We start from the raw sequence: 15,749 nt of genomic DNA on the forward strand, positions 1-15,749 counted from the left end.
AAAAAGCACTTCTTAAAGCAAAATAACTTGCAATATTTAAAAGAGAAACAGAAAAAAAAACCCCACAAGATGGGAGCAAGAGAGGAAGAGTATGTATTTAGTATAGTCTAAATATTTACACTGTAAAATGTAGCACACAGTATTTTTAATAATCTGCAAATAAATTAAAATGAGCACTCCCCATTGAAAATGCAGTCTGATATCAATTTTATTTCCTGAATGCATCAAGGAAGTAGTGGGATTTGAGATAGCATTGAAGGAAGGCTTCATAGTCTTTTTTAAAGTCAATTTTGGGCAACGAAAGCCTGAAACACACACACACACACATACATGTATATATATATATATATATATATATGAAAGAACTTCTGAGACACAGAGATGTAAGTGCAACTGAAAATGGCATTGTCAGCTTGGAACAACAAATTGCACAGTAAGATGTAAGATTATAGGTGAGTGCCCAGTGGATGCTCCTAACTTCTATTCAAAATGGCACTGAAGGGAAATGAGTGCCAGGAAAGGACACAGAGAGAGGCTGATAGAATCAGAGAGAAAGTTCAGGAAGTTTGTCTTGACTTCAGTGTTTTAAGCTCAAGGGGAAATCAGGTATGGGTAATGAAAAGTGGAGAAGTTGCATTCTAGATACAACAGTTGCATTGACAGATTTGTAAGAAATCACCTAGAAAAACACACAAATAGAATACTAAGAGGTAAAAAAAGAGCCAGGTGAAGTATCTGTTGAAATTCAGGATGGACATCTCCCAAAGATGAAAGGTTAAGTAATTGGCAATAATTTGAAAAAGAAAACAGGAAAAAAAAAAAAAAAAAAAAAAAAAAAAAAAAAAAAAAAAAAGAGCTGAGTGGTCAGCTAAACCACTTGGGAATTAAAGACAACTTGGGAAAAGGTGAAGCTGTCAGAAAGCCATCTGTGGCCATAGTTTCAGGAAATGAATTATTTTATTTTCAAACTTATAGACAGGAGGAAAACTCAGCAGAAATATGAGAGGAAAATTAGGTGAAATGTAGGATTAAAAAATATATGGATGAGGCAGATATCATTCCATATATACTGGGATATTTGTGAAGAGTTACAGGAAAGAACAAGGAGAAAAAACCCCTAAAAATAGAAAATTAGAGGATTACTGGTAAAGGAAGAGGGGTAAAATGAAAATCTGATAAGAATTGCCAGGAAAAGGCATTGGGAGTGAGAGAAGAAAGTGGGAGAGTGAATGAAAGGGGAAAGAACATGGATTTGTTAATTAGATCTTCTCTTAAAAAAGAAAGAACTGATAACCCAGATAAGAAGAGGAAGAGGCATATGAAGCTGATTTCAGAATAGCATTATTTAAATTTAATGTTTGTATTTATAAATTAAACATACTTTTAGGTTTTAAACATGGAGAAGCTATTACATAATTTGAATCAATATGACAGATATGTAAAAATTTATTATTTAATTTGAATCAATGTGACAGATATGTAAAAATTTTAAAACTGTTTCCAGTCTCATCCTCGGAGTGTAAATAATATTCAGATCCTTGGACAGTGACAAAAAATTTAAATAGTATCTTGAATTTGTGTAGGAACTGATTATTTTTTAGGCAACTTTCAGAGAACCTGCTTTTGTCTTCTGCCACTCAGGAAATATGTGTCTGTGTAAACAAAAACAAGATGACATTTTCAAAATTGTTGCTTCCTGTCAATTGTAATAATTGAGTTTACACAAAGAGATTTTGAAAATAAAATCAGAAATCCTATTCCTGTGCTTCATGCAAGTGGAAGTCCACTTTTGCTGTTAGTGTTTTGCCAGCTCCCAGGTATTTCCCCCCTCCCTCAATAGCTCTGTGGGTAAACAGCCCATAACTGCTGTGTAAATGTCATTATCTGCTTATCATTCTTACACTAGTATAAATTAAGCTTCTTGCTGCCTAATTTTAGCAGTGACATGATCAAACACATGGAGTAGGGAAGATTTAGAAGTTCACCTTGTCTATCCAATAGTCCCAAAATCTGGAACATATCATCCAGTGGAAGTTTAAATTCCTAGATAAAACAGCTTTCCTTCTTTCAAGCAGCAAGCTTTCTAAGGAAGAATTCTCATTAACAAATTCCCCTCAAACAGTTAATTACATTTACATTTCTTTATTTTGTTGCTAATTTGCCATATATACAAGCCAGCTATGCTAAACAACACTAAAAATATCCCACTTTACTATATGCAAATAAAGAATTTTAATTGGCATTAGTCTCATAGAAACACTCAAGAACTTAATAGCTGTACAGGAGGGACCTTGCCACTATGTAAAAATAACCATAAAGTTTATGAGAGGAAAGATCCCATTGGCTGAGCTCCTGCAATATTAATGTAATTAGAAACAGTAATGCACACATAGGTGGGATGACTTTGGTCCTTTGATGCAGGCATTGGATTGGATGCATGGAGTGGACATTGCTGTGACATCTGAGCACCACGTTCCTACACCCCTCTCACTTTTAAATGCTTACACCAGGCAGGTAGGCTTTTAGTGTTTGTATTTTGGCTTTGAGTGTGCCTGTAGTCCAGCACCATCTCCATGAGGATGTCGTAGTGCCTGGAAAATCCCAGCTTTGCCCAGAGCCAGCACAGCCCTTGGCAGCCCAGCTCTATCCCCCAGCTTGCGTGGGCTCTCGGAGCCTCTGGCACGCAGCTTGGCAGCCACAGGAGTAAAAATAACTTTGCTTCCCTCCCACCGCCTTTCTACCCCAGTGCACAGGGAAGGAAAGGATATTTAGTGCTGAAACTACAGAGAGTTCAGGTAATAATAGCATTTTAGGAATAAATTATGAAGATATGCATATTTCAGGCAGTTCCAACCTGCACCTAAATTACAGCCTGTAGTGCATCACTCCCCTACACACTTGGTAGAAAAGTACCGGGCTGAGCCTACATACAAACTAAAATTTAACATGTTCAAAAGTAGCATAAATTAAAAGTACAGAAAAAGCTGTTATAAGACATTTAGGCTTATCTTGAAACCACCATTTTCTTTGAAGATGTGTAACATATTCACAAGCATGCAGCAGCAGCTCTGAAAAACATCATCCTCCAACATTCCAGTGTTTATGGGTGTGCCTTAATTAAAAGTATTCTGCCAAATAAGGAAACTTGAATCTTTAGGAGAAAAACATTGATTATATAATTATTATGAATTCATACAGATTCAGGAGAGAAAAGGACTTGCTTATTGTATTTACATGACAGGCAATTAAGAAAAACAAAAAGTTTGTTGATGTGCCAAATTCTGTTGTATATCAGCAGTTTGGAAAGAGAAAACTTGATTTCAATCTACTGCTATCCTATAAATTATAATGGGGCATCAAAAGTCTGGTGTAATCCATGGTTTATTTTAGAAACAAACTTCTACAAGAAATTATTTGGATGATGAGAGGCAGAATTAATTTTTGTACCACATATCTCATTTTCTTCCTGAGTTACTGAGCATGTGACATACACAAAGAAAACGTGTGGCTATTTGCACCAATAAAATATGTGAATGGATTATCTATGAGATGCTTTTTCATGTTTTCCCAAATCAATCCTAAATGGTTTGAACTATATATGATTTCTTAGAAGGTGTCTGGTTATAGTGGTACTGTTATGTTTACTCTGGAAAGACAAGCAAGAGTCACCTAAGAAAATTCTGCCCTTTTCAAGTGTTTATTTCTGAGTATATTTCGTGCTGATAATACACACTCTATAGTTGTCCCACTGCCTTCTTTTTTTTTTAACAGATATTTCCTGTCTCTTAGGCAATATATTGAGATTATTTTGCACTTTTTGTACAAGACAAATAATACTCTACATACAGTGGACTAGCATGGATTATCAATGGGAACACAGTGTTTGCTGTATCTCAAAGTAAGTAATATCTCTCTTCACTGGTCTTTTTGCAATCATGTCTAGAAGATCAGAGAGAGCTTCCTTACCTTGGAAAAAATCTTTCAAAGGTCCCCCCACCTATACTACCTGTCCTGGAACAATGTTTCAGTCTTGAAATAAAACACTTGGCATGAAATTATTTGCTTAAAACACACATGACATATGTGGACCCACACTCATGGATCTGCAGCTGCAAGAAAAGTTTAGACCTCACTCCACAGGTTGATTTCAGAGGAGTGCTGCAAAAGCTTGCTTTTCTAATGTAGGAAAATCAGAACAAAGTTTTTCTTTGCAATGGGGCATACTCCAAAAACACTTGTTAATATTGAGATGGCTTTTTCTAATTATTTTCTTGACGAGGCTTTGTCCCCTTTTCACAATTAGCTTTCAAATAGTCAGATAGATCATAAATACAGAATCTACACATTGTAAGTGAAAAAAAATCTATGACACTACTTGAATAACACAGTGGAACTGAAGGATTAACCTGCTCAATGGTTTTTGGGAAATATATCCCTGACATTAAATACAAGCACAGCACATAAGCCCAGCACAGCTGTGGTGCAGCTCACAGCTCCATCAGTGTGATGCATTCCTGGAGGAAAAGCACAGGGAGCTTGGGCTTCTCTCTCCCTGCAGGAGGATGGGGTTCACCCTCACTGACCAGAGAATGGTCTGGGCTGGCATGTAAGGACACACCACAAGAGAAAGGACCATTTCTGGAAGGAGTAGGGAGTCAGAAAATATTCCTCCAAACAGCACAGCTCGCCCAGCTGATGCAGCACCACCTTTTGCAATGGAAATGAATCTAAAAATTCTTTCTTACCTCTCTGGCAGCAGCTTTTACCCTGATAAGAGCAGCTGCATGTCACCTGTTATCAAGACAGTGGTTGCTAGCCAGAAGACCTGTGTTACTTCTTTCTGGTTTTAAGTTTTAATTTTCACCTGCAGTGGAGAGATAAAACAAATTCCAGTTTAGCTTGACAATCCTGCCTGCACAGGTGTGCTGTAAGAATACCACTGTGGTGTTCAGCTGGGTGAATGTTTCAGATGACTACAGTAATTATCAAAAGTACTGGGTTTAGTTTCCCCCCACTTTAATCTGCATCAGATTTGCCAAATAGTTTCAGCTGCCTTTTTTACCTAGATAAATAAAGCTGGAGGAGGAAACAAAAGGACTTTTGCCTCCTTTGATGCAATACCTGGCACTTGAATAATGCAGAACTTGGGAGCTGTATGGTCAAGACCTTCTTCACGAGATTATTTGAATTGAATTTTAAATTTTCTCCCTAAATTAATTCTTTAATTGCTATGTTATATTCCTTTCTGGGGTGAGGTCCCCAGTCCCTGCTCCTGGTACTGGTGTATTTTGTGCATGTGAGTAAATGTCAGGGTGGAGCAGCACCTCTAAGGGCAGGGCACAGGCAAGGGGAGGAGGAGTTCAAGGTCATCACCCTGAAAGTGTCCAGCTGCACACTCCTCTGCCCTCTTCAGACTGGGAAGGGAGGTTAGAGCCAGTGCCTCTCCTCTGCCATCATTGTTTCCATCCCTTTCATCCTTTGGCAGTGGGAAAAAAATTATGAGGACTAGCAGTAAGAAGTTTTTGTCTTAAGGGATGGGCTCTGACTAACCTAATATTTATTATGCATTTTATATAGAGGGAGGATGGAAGAGTTATAGCAGGAGAGACTGGAGGAGCTCCAAATATCCTGGTCCTTGAAGCTGAAGCACCCCTCCAAATTTAACCCAGTTTCTCTCATCTCAGTGAGTGAAGCAGCATAACCATGCAGGTGTTCAGCAGGGGGAACCCCCAGCTCCAAATTTCAGTGAACTGAGTGCTTTGATTCCCCTTGTTCTAGTTACTTCTGAATAAAATGAGCAATTTCCTGTCAAAAGTAACAACTTACTTGAATTGGGACTTCTGCAGTTTTTCTGTTCCTCATAAAAAGGAAAAAAAAAAAAAGAAAAAAATTTTGGGTCAGTCTAAACAAAATGCCCCTTAATTAATAGCAATTAATTTGCACTTTAGAGTTAGTACAGAAAAAAGGATACAAAAGTATACCTGGATGATTTCTCTCTGTGTTAGTACCAGCTGTGTCAGTCAAGTTAGGCCATCCATAATATCCTTGTAACCTACAATTTCTAAATTCCCATCCAGCTACACCTATGCCACTCCTTTGTTTCCAGTAGCATTAGATGGGATTAGCTGAAGAAGGAATTAAGCCTCCAAAGTTAATTAAAACATTGTTGATGGTGACCAGGAAGGCATATTTTGCAGCTGTAGGTGGAGAGATGCAAGTGCTCAATATGGGGCAGTTGTGCCCTGGTTTTAAAGCTCTTGATCTAGGAAAGAAAATGCCTCTGGTTTTCATGGCAGTGTGAGCTAAACACTGAGTGAAGTGTAGCTGCTTCAGCTTCTCCCAGAGACTTCCATCCTCTCTTTTCTCTGGAGGCTCCATCTTCCCGGTCTGATGCTGTTACATCTTTAATAAGATCAATAATCTTTCTTGACTTCAGCAGCTTCATGAATTCTGATTAAGCTCCAGGACAGTGGCCGTGTATTAAGAATAATAGGCAAGAAGAAGACTTTAGTGTCTCAGCCCATGAAGCATGATAGCTTCTTCTTTAGGCAAACTGATATTGATTTGATTTTGGGTTTTCTCAGCATGGCCTCTGTAAATAAAGTGCTAGCACAGTACACTCACTGCTCAACTCCCCTTCCCTGCAGACCAATTCTTTCTGTGGAAGACTTACATTAATTGTTCCATGACTACTAATGTGTTTAATTAAGGCTCACGTGGTTAAGTCTTTGGTGAGAAAATTAGACATGCTTACAAGAATTAATATAGTAAGAAATCACAAAGGTACAATCAGGAACAAAAAATGGGAATAGTCCAGCACTGCCTTTCAACAAAGCACTGGTGTGTGAGATTCTGCACATCATTAAAATTCAATTAAGTATTTTGGGAAAAAAAAACTGGCACTGACAGGAAACGTCATCTGACCACAGGAAGCTGTGCTGACAAAAATTCATAAAGTGGAAATTGGAAACCCATACTCTGAAGCTTTCCTGGATTAACAGTTTAATGCCTGACTAATATATAATTTATGAGAATTCTCTGATGTGATCTAGCCTTGCATATTTTGCAATTTATTATTCATATTTAGGAAGGAGTGAAGACAAAACTAGTCTTTCTGATTTCTGGAGCCATTTTTAATAACTTTTAATATATACATCTTGTGGTAACTTTCAACAGACCTGACTTTGCAAACCCAAATTTTCAGTTCTCACTAGTGGGTTCATTTCAGCTTGATTCTTGGCCACTGTTTTCCTTTTGAAGATGGAATTTTTCAGGGAATTAGACATCTGGGGCAGGGAATAATGCAATTATACAGAAACATAATAGAAATATATCTTTGCTTCACTGTTTTTTATGGAAGTATCATTTAATGGCAGTTCTGGAACGACTCTTGTTGTCAACTTTTGAGATTTCCTGTAGCCAGAAACATCCACAAATCCTCTTTCCATATGCTGAATGATTTTTTTCCTATAGTATTGTATATATATATATACACTTTATGTTCCAAAAGTGGATCTTTTTATTGCTTATGATCCTTCTGTGGCTACAGTAGTACCTAAGCATCTTGGTTTAACAACTTTATGGCTCTTGTGTATTTAAATGCTTTCATTTCTGTTACTTTTTTTTGAAATATATTATGTGAAAGAACAATCTTTGTAAATCCCGTTTTTGTTTTTTAATATCTACTTCTAGCTGTAAGCATCCACTCCACTAGGAGCCTTGAGAGATATGATACATGCCAAAAATACCATATTTGGGAGTAAACTTACAGTGGAAAAAGAATAAAAAAATCATTAACATGCTTTATTTGGGAAGGAATCTTAAAAGTGCCTTTTAATAAATAGACAGAGAGGAGAGTGGCCAGAGAGTATTAAAATATTGACTAGGCTAACAGGCAGTACCTTACTGTGTAAAAAAATATGCAGGAATGCAAGGAGAAAGAGCAGCCCTCTGGTAGCTGCCATGGAAAAGGTGACCATGTCCTTCAGAGCAGCTACCTCTGCAGCTAGATTGGAAGGCAGATATCCACAGCCTTGGGGAATAGCTTGTGGCAGGATAAATATTCCACAAATATGAGGCTAGGGGAAATTGAATTCAGAAATAGGAAAACTAAAAGTAAATGGAATAGAACCTGATAAGGAAAAGTCAAAGAATGATCAGTGTGTGGAGACTAACAGAGGTTTTTTATTCCAAGTTATTTCAATCAAGAGGCAAAAACTTCCTCCACTAATTTCTATTTCCATTTTAAAGTAGTTAGACAGCCTGGACTCAAGGTATCTAGAAGAGGACTAACCTGCTTCTGGTCATTTCAAAGGTGACATAGAAGGGTATTAAAAACATGTTTGTTAAAAAGGTAAACTTCAGTGACATTTGCTTTAAAGTTTTCCACATTGTTGTTCCAAGAACTGTCTGAGATTACTGTAACTGAAAAGTAGAGATAGTGGTGAGGGGATTTTAGGGTACTTAGTATTATATGTGTAGGCATTTTTATGTTTTATTTTTTTCATAATAATAATAATAATAACACTCCTGTTGATTGGGTCTTTAATACAGCAAGAAAAAAAAAGTTTGAAAACTTAACTGTTCAAGGCTAAGTATTTACCAGTACTTTAAAGTGACATTATAAGAGAGTGACTCTCAAGCAGGTGGTATTCTCACAGATCCCAATATGACAACAAGTGGAAAGTTCCAAAAAGGTCTATAACAACACCATGGACAAAGATCAGGATCTAAATCTGACCAGCACACCATTAACTTCAGTGCATTCTTACTTGCAAGAACTTGGTTTATGGTGCTTGAGTACAGCGTTGCTTTTTTCTCACCAACTCCTCATGCAAAGACAAAACAGCTTTGCCACTTATCCCAATGTGTAATATAAAGGAAATTACCCTCTTTGTCTTTTGTAATAATTCCCACATTTCCATCTTACTCTGGCTAATGCTGCTTTACACATGCAACTGGAGGATTCCAGTAACCATGGAGATTAGGGATCAATAATATAATACAATTTGTTTATAAATTATCCATAGCCCAAATATCCTTTGGTAAAAGGGAAATAGGCAAGGCAGCATGCTCACTTTATTGTTATTTTCTAAAATCAAATGTGATTATACTTTCTGTGGGTGACTACCTTCCTGTTAACAGTGTTGTTTTCAAATTGTTCCATTAAGTATGTATTAGGGGAGATGACTTTACAGAAGAAATATAAAGTTCCTCAGTATTGAAGCCATACAAACATGGGAGATATAGAAAGCTGCATATATCAATATAGGGGTCCAAAAAGTTATATCTGAAGACTGTTTAGTGAAAATTGCTGCTTCTTTGGCCAAAACCCATAGTAGGCACTACCAGGCTCTGTTACATCTCATGGTGTGATTAGGAAAAGGTTATAAGAAGTGTGTGTATCATACATAAAACACAATTCACATTCCTGATTATTTTTTTGGTTAAAAAATCCTCATTACAAAGCTCCCAAATGGTGGCAATCATAATTAGAAGATTATCTCAGATAGTGATAGTGAAGAACCTGGAGGAGGTTTTAAAATGTTATATTTGCTTTTCCTGTTGGATAGCTAAGACAGTTTCCAACTAAATATTGTTTATCTTCCTCCTTGCTTTTAAACTAGCAACTAATCAGTTTTATTAAGAATAATTTCCACTGGAAACTCAATAATCATCAAAATTTAAACTCATCACATGCTGTACTATTCTGGTTACTTTTAACTTGTAAGGAAAAGAGTAGTTTGTCATTAAAAATAACTTTAAATGTTTGGCTTGTTTTAAAAATTACTTTGCCAAAACATAATATTAAAAGTGGAAAAGACATGTTACATTATTTTACAGTTTTAAGTAATGTAAACCCAGAAGTGACCTGTTTTATGTTTCACTCCATGTTGAGTTTGTTTCCTTTCTATTTGGAGTAGTAATTTTAAAAAATTGTCCAAAAATGCAACATCTGTCTCCACAGCTTTTACATGTATAAAAGGCAAAGTATGGAGAAATAAGAGCTATTTCAGAATAATTTGTTTTAGTGTTTCATTATATCCAGAAAATGAATTAATGTAGGAAACTAGATAATATTCTTGAATAAAATTATTGTTATCTGATCTGCATCAAGAATCTAAGAGGATAACTGTTTTTATGACAAATCCCACTTTTGTAGCAATTACATAATTATTATATAATTGCCATAATAAATCCCTGGTTTATGATTTCACAAGAACAACTTCAGCATCTCCTGAGCTTGAGTCTGAGCTCTTGCATTGAAGTCCTATTTAGACATAAAGGATGCACACATGTCAGACTTTCAGCTTAGGACTTCATCTCCAGAAAATTCCAACTTACCATGTTTCCCTTTCAGTCACAAAGTCATCTCAGAGCAGGAAAGCTGCTTTCCCTCTGGGTGAAACTAAACCAGAATATGTGATGTGGAATCCAGAGGACATTCAGCTCATAGGGCAAGAACAAGAGCAGACTAAACTAGAAATATGTGTAAAGAGTGGGTGTTAAGCCTTCAGCCCTGGGTTTTTTACTCTACAGATCCACCCCCTTGGGCAGCATTACTTGCTGTAATATGGACATGGCTAGTGAGAAGCATTACTACTCTAAATAATAACACAGTGTGATACCCTGAGTGTCATCTTGAACTGACCTCAGTTTAAAAGGATGGATAGGGCTCTGAATTTTCTGACAACCTCCCATCCTCTATGGATGCAACCCTGCTGTATGAATTCCAAAGCCAGCTGTTCCATTACTTGCTGCTCCCACTGCATCCTTGCTCTGCAGGTTAAGGAGCTGCCATTACACCACATCCACCCAGAGACAGCTGACAAGTTCCCCTGGTGAGCAGCAGGTTGATCTGAAGTTTGCTCTGCTGGCTATCCAAGTGCCCAAAGGATTGGTCCTGGTGGGATGTGAACATTTGCCAAGCACCTCTGATCCAGGAGCAGCACTTGCACCAGATGTGGAGATTGCTCTGAGGCATGGGGGGAGCTGCAGGGTTGCTGTGGTGAACCCAAGCTTGCAGAGCTTGTTTGCCCATGCCATCAGGCTTACTTCATCCTTCACTCCGAGCAACACCTGGAAACACTTGTTTTCTAATGGTGTTTGGCTATGAACAGAAAGATCAAATGATCATTCTCAGGTTGTTTTTCTTAAAACCTTCATTTTTTTATAACCAGTTATATATAAAGGTTGAATATATATCCTTCTGTTTAAACAGAAGTGGAAGGTGAGGATTTAACCCTGAGGAGCCCCCATTGAAAGCCATCAGACTGCCACTGAGTGTGAACTTTGGGAAGGGATGCTCTGGGATGCAGGAAGCTGTATCCCAAGGTCTGGGCCTCTGATGGTTCAGGTGGGGATTTGACAGAATGCAGAACTCCTCCTCTAGCTGCACAAACTCCTTCCAAATGAAGGCAAAGGAGGGGAAAAAACAGCAGATGCCATGGCCTCGATGTGCACCCAAGATACAATTTGGGTGTGTGCCTCGGGAGAAATAAGCATTTCTGACCCCTGAATTAGATGCATAATTACTAGCAATTGTGAGGCAGGAGTCTGTGTACATGAGATGCAGAGTTCAAATCCAGCAGGAGTTTGGAAATGGGACACAGTCATGGGAGCAAAATTTTGCCTTAGTAATCAAAAAATCTTCCTGGTTCCCAATTGATCTCCTTGCTTCCAGTGAGATCAATGATCACTCTGTCTGCAGATCAGCAGGTGAACCCAGTAAGGGGCTGCAGGCTCCAATCTGTGGCAGTGAAGCCAGCAATTAGTGGAATGTGCTGGCCCACAAAGCACAGCTCCTGCACTGGCTGCCTTTGAGGAACCCCAGGTAACAGCCACTCTGCTGAGCTTCTGGAAATACTCCACATGGAGAATAATGCCCCACAAAGCAGCAGAACTCCAAGCTGTGCTTAGCATTGTAATATTCATGCCCTTTTAGATGAGAATGAAATGGCTTTAATGGTCTAGATTTAAAAAGAAAGTCAGCCTCAGGACAGCGTGAATCCAGCTCATGCCCCAAGATCCATCCCATGGGCTCCACGTGCCACCCCACCTGGGCTATCAACAGCACTGGGCTTCAGCTGCCCCAGCAGCCTGAGAGTAGAAACCACTATGAAAAAGGCACAGATGAGTGTGCTGATGCAATTCTCAGATATTTGCTAAGAGCAGAGAAAAGGTGAGATGGAGTTGCCCGAAAATGGAGATGAGATGCAATTGAAGGGCGTGCACTGTTGATTGGAACACACAAGATGCAGACAGACTCCTTGGCAGGCACTGCACACACAAACAGCACATTTTTAAAAAGCATGGAAGGCAGCCACATTTTAATAGACTTTCTCCCTGTCCTTTTCCTAATCTTACTTCAAAGAAGAGGTCAGCATAATTCCTTTTCCCCAAGCCTTGTACTTGGAAATATCTAAGTCATTTAGACTAAAAAAAATAAAAAGAAAAATGTAGACTACAAAAGAAGACTTGGACATGTTCTTGACCAGATTCTGCCAGTAATTTCATTATGAGGATTTTCTCCACATATGACACTTAAAGTCAACCATGGGGAAAGGGATAGAGAAGGGCAATGAAGAGAAGGCAGCAATCAAAATAATACAGTATTTGGTTCCTGATAGAGAATGAGTCTGTCTTTAATTGACAAGAAAAAGATAATGTGTTTTCACATTAAGTCAGTATAGATGCTTTAAAAAAGCTTTAAAACCTGCAACTAGATTTTGTACTTAAGATGGGAAAACATTTTAAATTGGAAATGTGAATTTAATCCCCTCAATTAAATATAAAATATTTAAATACTTAACCTGATTGCTGCCAACTGCAATTTCCTATAATAAGGAATTATGAGGATAGAGAGCAGTTCTTAAAGGCACATGGTTCACATGGAATGAGCAAAGATTCAAGTCTGGAAACTGCAGCTTTGTCTGTGTAAATAGTCCCTTTGCCCCTTCACACAAATTACAACCGGGAAAATTTCAAGTGCTATTTTTTACATGGCATTAAAAAAAAAAAGAGTCTTGTATTTTTTTCATGTGGACTGTCTGGTAACTGTTATTAACCAAAGATATGGCAAAACAACACAGGTTTTCAGCCAGTAGAGCAATATGAGGCCTCTGACATCTGAATTGAAGTACAGAAATTTTTCTGGAGAGACTTAGGACCAGTCTCACTCAATGTGGAATTCACACTTTGTGAACAATTACCTTGCATATCTATCCACATAGGTAACATATATCCACATTCTCTGTATATATAAGTATACTTTACATTAGTTTTGCTATGATCTTTAGGACAAATGCTGTTCTTAGTTATGATGCTGTAAAATATAACTTTGCTGAAATACAAGTTCATATAAAAATCTCTTTTCCCTTCTAGAACTGTTTTTTTTTTGTCTATGCATAAGATATCACTGTGCTGAGGGCAAGATGTAGGCACCAACTGGCAACTGAGCAGTTATGTGAACCCACAAGGCTGTTTTTTCACACATTTGGAGGAAGCAGCAGATTGAAAAACTCTGATTGCTGGCCTACAACTAAGCAGTATATTCTGAAATCCACCTCAATTCATTTTAGGATGTGGTCATTATAAATTAACTTCCTCTACATCTCCCTTCTCTGAACTGCAGTTCAATTCATGGGTAAAACTGTATCTACAGCATTAAGTTTTATTTTTATCTGACTTTTTCCTTAAATGCTGCATATTCTAATTTCCTCCTCCTCCCTCCTCCATGGCTGGCAACAGACCAGCTCTTTCATTATATTTGGAGCAAAGAAACAGCCCACTGAATCCTCCCCAGACCACATCATCAGGTCTTAAACACTTTGAACAAATCAAAATACTTTTTTAAAAGTAAATTAATTCCCATTTATAATACAGTGTTCCACTGTTCGTGACAGTTCTGATCTCTGCAGACATAATTCACAGGGAGAGAAAAAGCTGAGATAGATAACTCAGTCCTGTTCCAGGCATTCTGCTGGAGCTGTCTCTGGCAGCAGCTGGCTCCCTGCATAGACAGCCAAAGGAAGAGAGGACAAGCCAGAGGGTTATTCTCATCTTAATTGTGGACAAAGAGCTCTCTTTCCCATCCCTCCTCCCAGCAGATGGAAACTAGGATGACTGGGATTGTAATTAAGCACACCAGCATGGAGGAAGCAGAGAAGAGAGAAGTTCTGTGTCTGAGAAATTCCCTGCTCAGACTTTCTGGCCTGGCCTGAGCCAGCACACCATCAGGCACTAAGGAAAGGCACCTCTAAGCCCAGGTTGGATGTATCTGGGACAAAGGGCTCAAGGGAGGAAATCCTCAGATAGGAATCATTCCTCTTGTTTGTTTACCTCAAATTTCATCATCTTAATAATGTAATAAACTGTGTGGAAGAGGCTTTCTCTAGGCCAGACTAGTTTTATGATCAATAGATACATACAAGGGGAAAAGGTAAACAGAGCAAGCCAAGCATTGCTTTGTTACTGTGTTCTCAAAAGCATTTCTGTCAGCTATTGCAAAGTAGATCCTAGACACTTTTAAATATAAGAGCAGACAGCCAAATTGTCACCTCTTTTTCTTTTTTTTCCTCCCTGATCAAAAGCTTAAGATACTCTAATTTCCAGTGTCACCAGTGCTCTACACTAATCTCACCATGGGGATGCCTTCCCTCCTCTTGTACTGCCATGGCAATGCCTACACTGATCCAGTTTGCTGAGATTGCTCTGCAGACATGACCTGTTTTGATACCAATTTCAGTGTAAACACTAAAAGAGACAAATTACTGGGTCAGGGTCTCCAGGCTACAGTGCTATTATCAGAAGTGATCTCCAGGCTACAATGATATATCAGAAATGGATGATGTTTCAAAGGAGAATTTTTCAGTGTTATCTTCATCGTTTCTTTAGGGGAGCAGAATATTAGTTTGTGCACAAGCCAGAATAACTCTTTGAGATGAGGCAGAAGATGCCAGAAAGGCCTTGTTTGGTTAATTGCAATTTATCTAGAAACAGAATAACCATTTGCAAATTTCCAAGTAAGATTTTATCCTTCAGCTGAATTACCTCATCTGTTTAAGAAGGGTGTAGTAGGTGATTATTATTCTTCCTAACTATATAGGAGAAAATAATCTTTGTACAGCTAAATTGCTGTTGCCAAGGACACACTGGGAACTTTTCTTGACTTTGCCATGAAGACTATAAAACCCAATCTAATACCAAAAGCTAATGTTTTGAGACACACTTTGCATGTAGTCTTATAAACAGCCAGAGATTTCCATTGCTACAGGAGATCCTTGCAGAGCAAGTCTTATCTGACTTCTTTTTGATATCTGTGGTGAACAGACCACTCTTGGGATGACTTCCTATTCTAGCAGACAGCCTTTAGCATCATGTCTGAAATCTCCCCTTCTGGTTTAGGCAGGGTGAAATGGCACAGGCAAGCTGCTAAGATTGGCAGATCACCAGAAGATGAATTTGCTTGGTTTAAAAAATGGCAAATTGTTTTCCAGGAAGACAGAGTTTGACTTCAGCAGCCCTCTCAAAAGAGCTGTGTCAGGTACCTGTGATCACATGGCTGGTCATGTAGGAGGCAGGAGTGGAAGTTGGTCAGGTCTGCATTGCATTTACCTGCAGGGTATCTATGTACAACATCCTTTTCTTTAAGGACTACCACCCTGGAGATGTCTGATTAGCAGGATGTGCCCCATGCTGGAAATCATCTGTCAGTTCCAGCTGGATGGAGCAGAGTATCTTCCAGATAC

Source organism: Oenanthe melanoleuca, chromosome 2 (assembly GCF_029582105.1).
Source record: "Oenanthe melanoleuca isolate GR-GAL-2019-014 chromosome 2, OMel1.0, whole genome shotgun sequence".
NCBI classification, from domain to species: Eukaryota; Metazoa; Chordata; class Aves; order Passeriformes; family Muscicapidae; genus Oenanthe; species Oenanthe melanoleuca.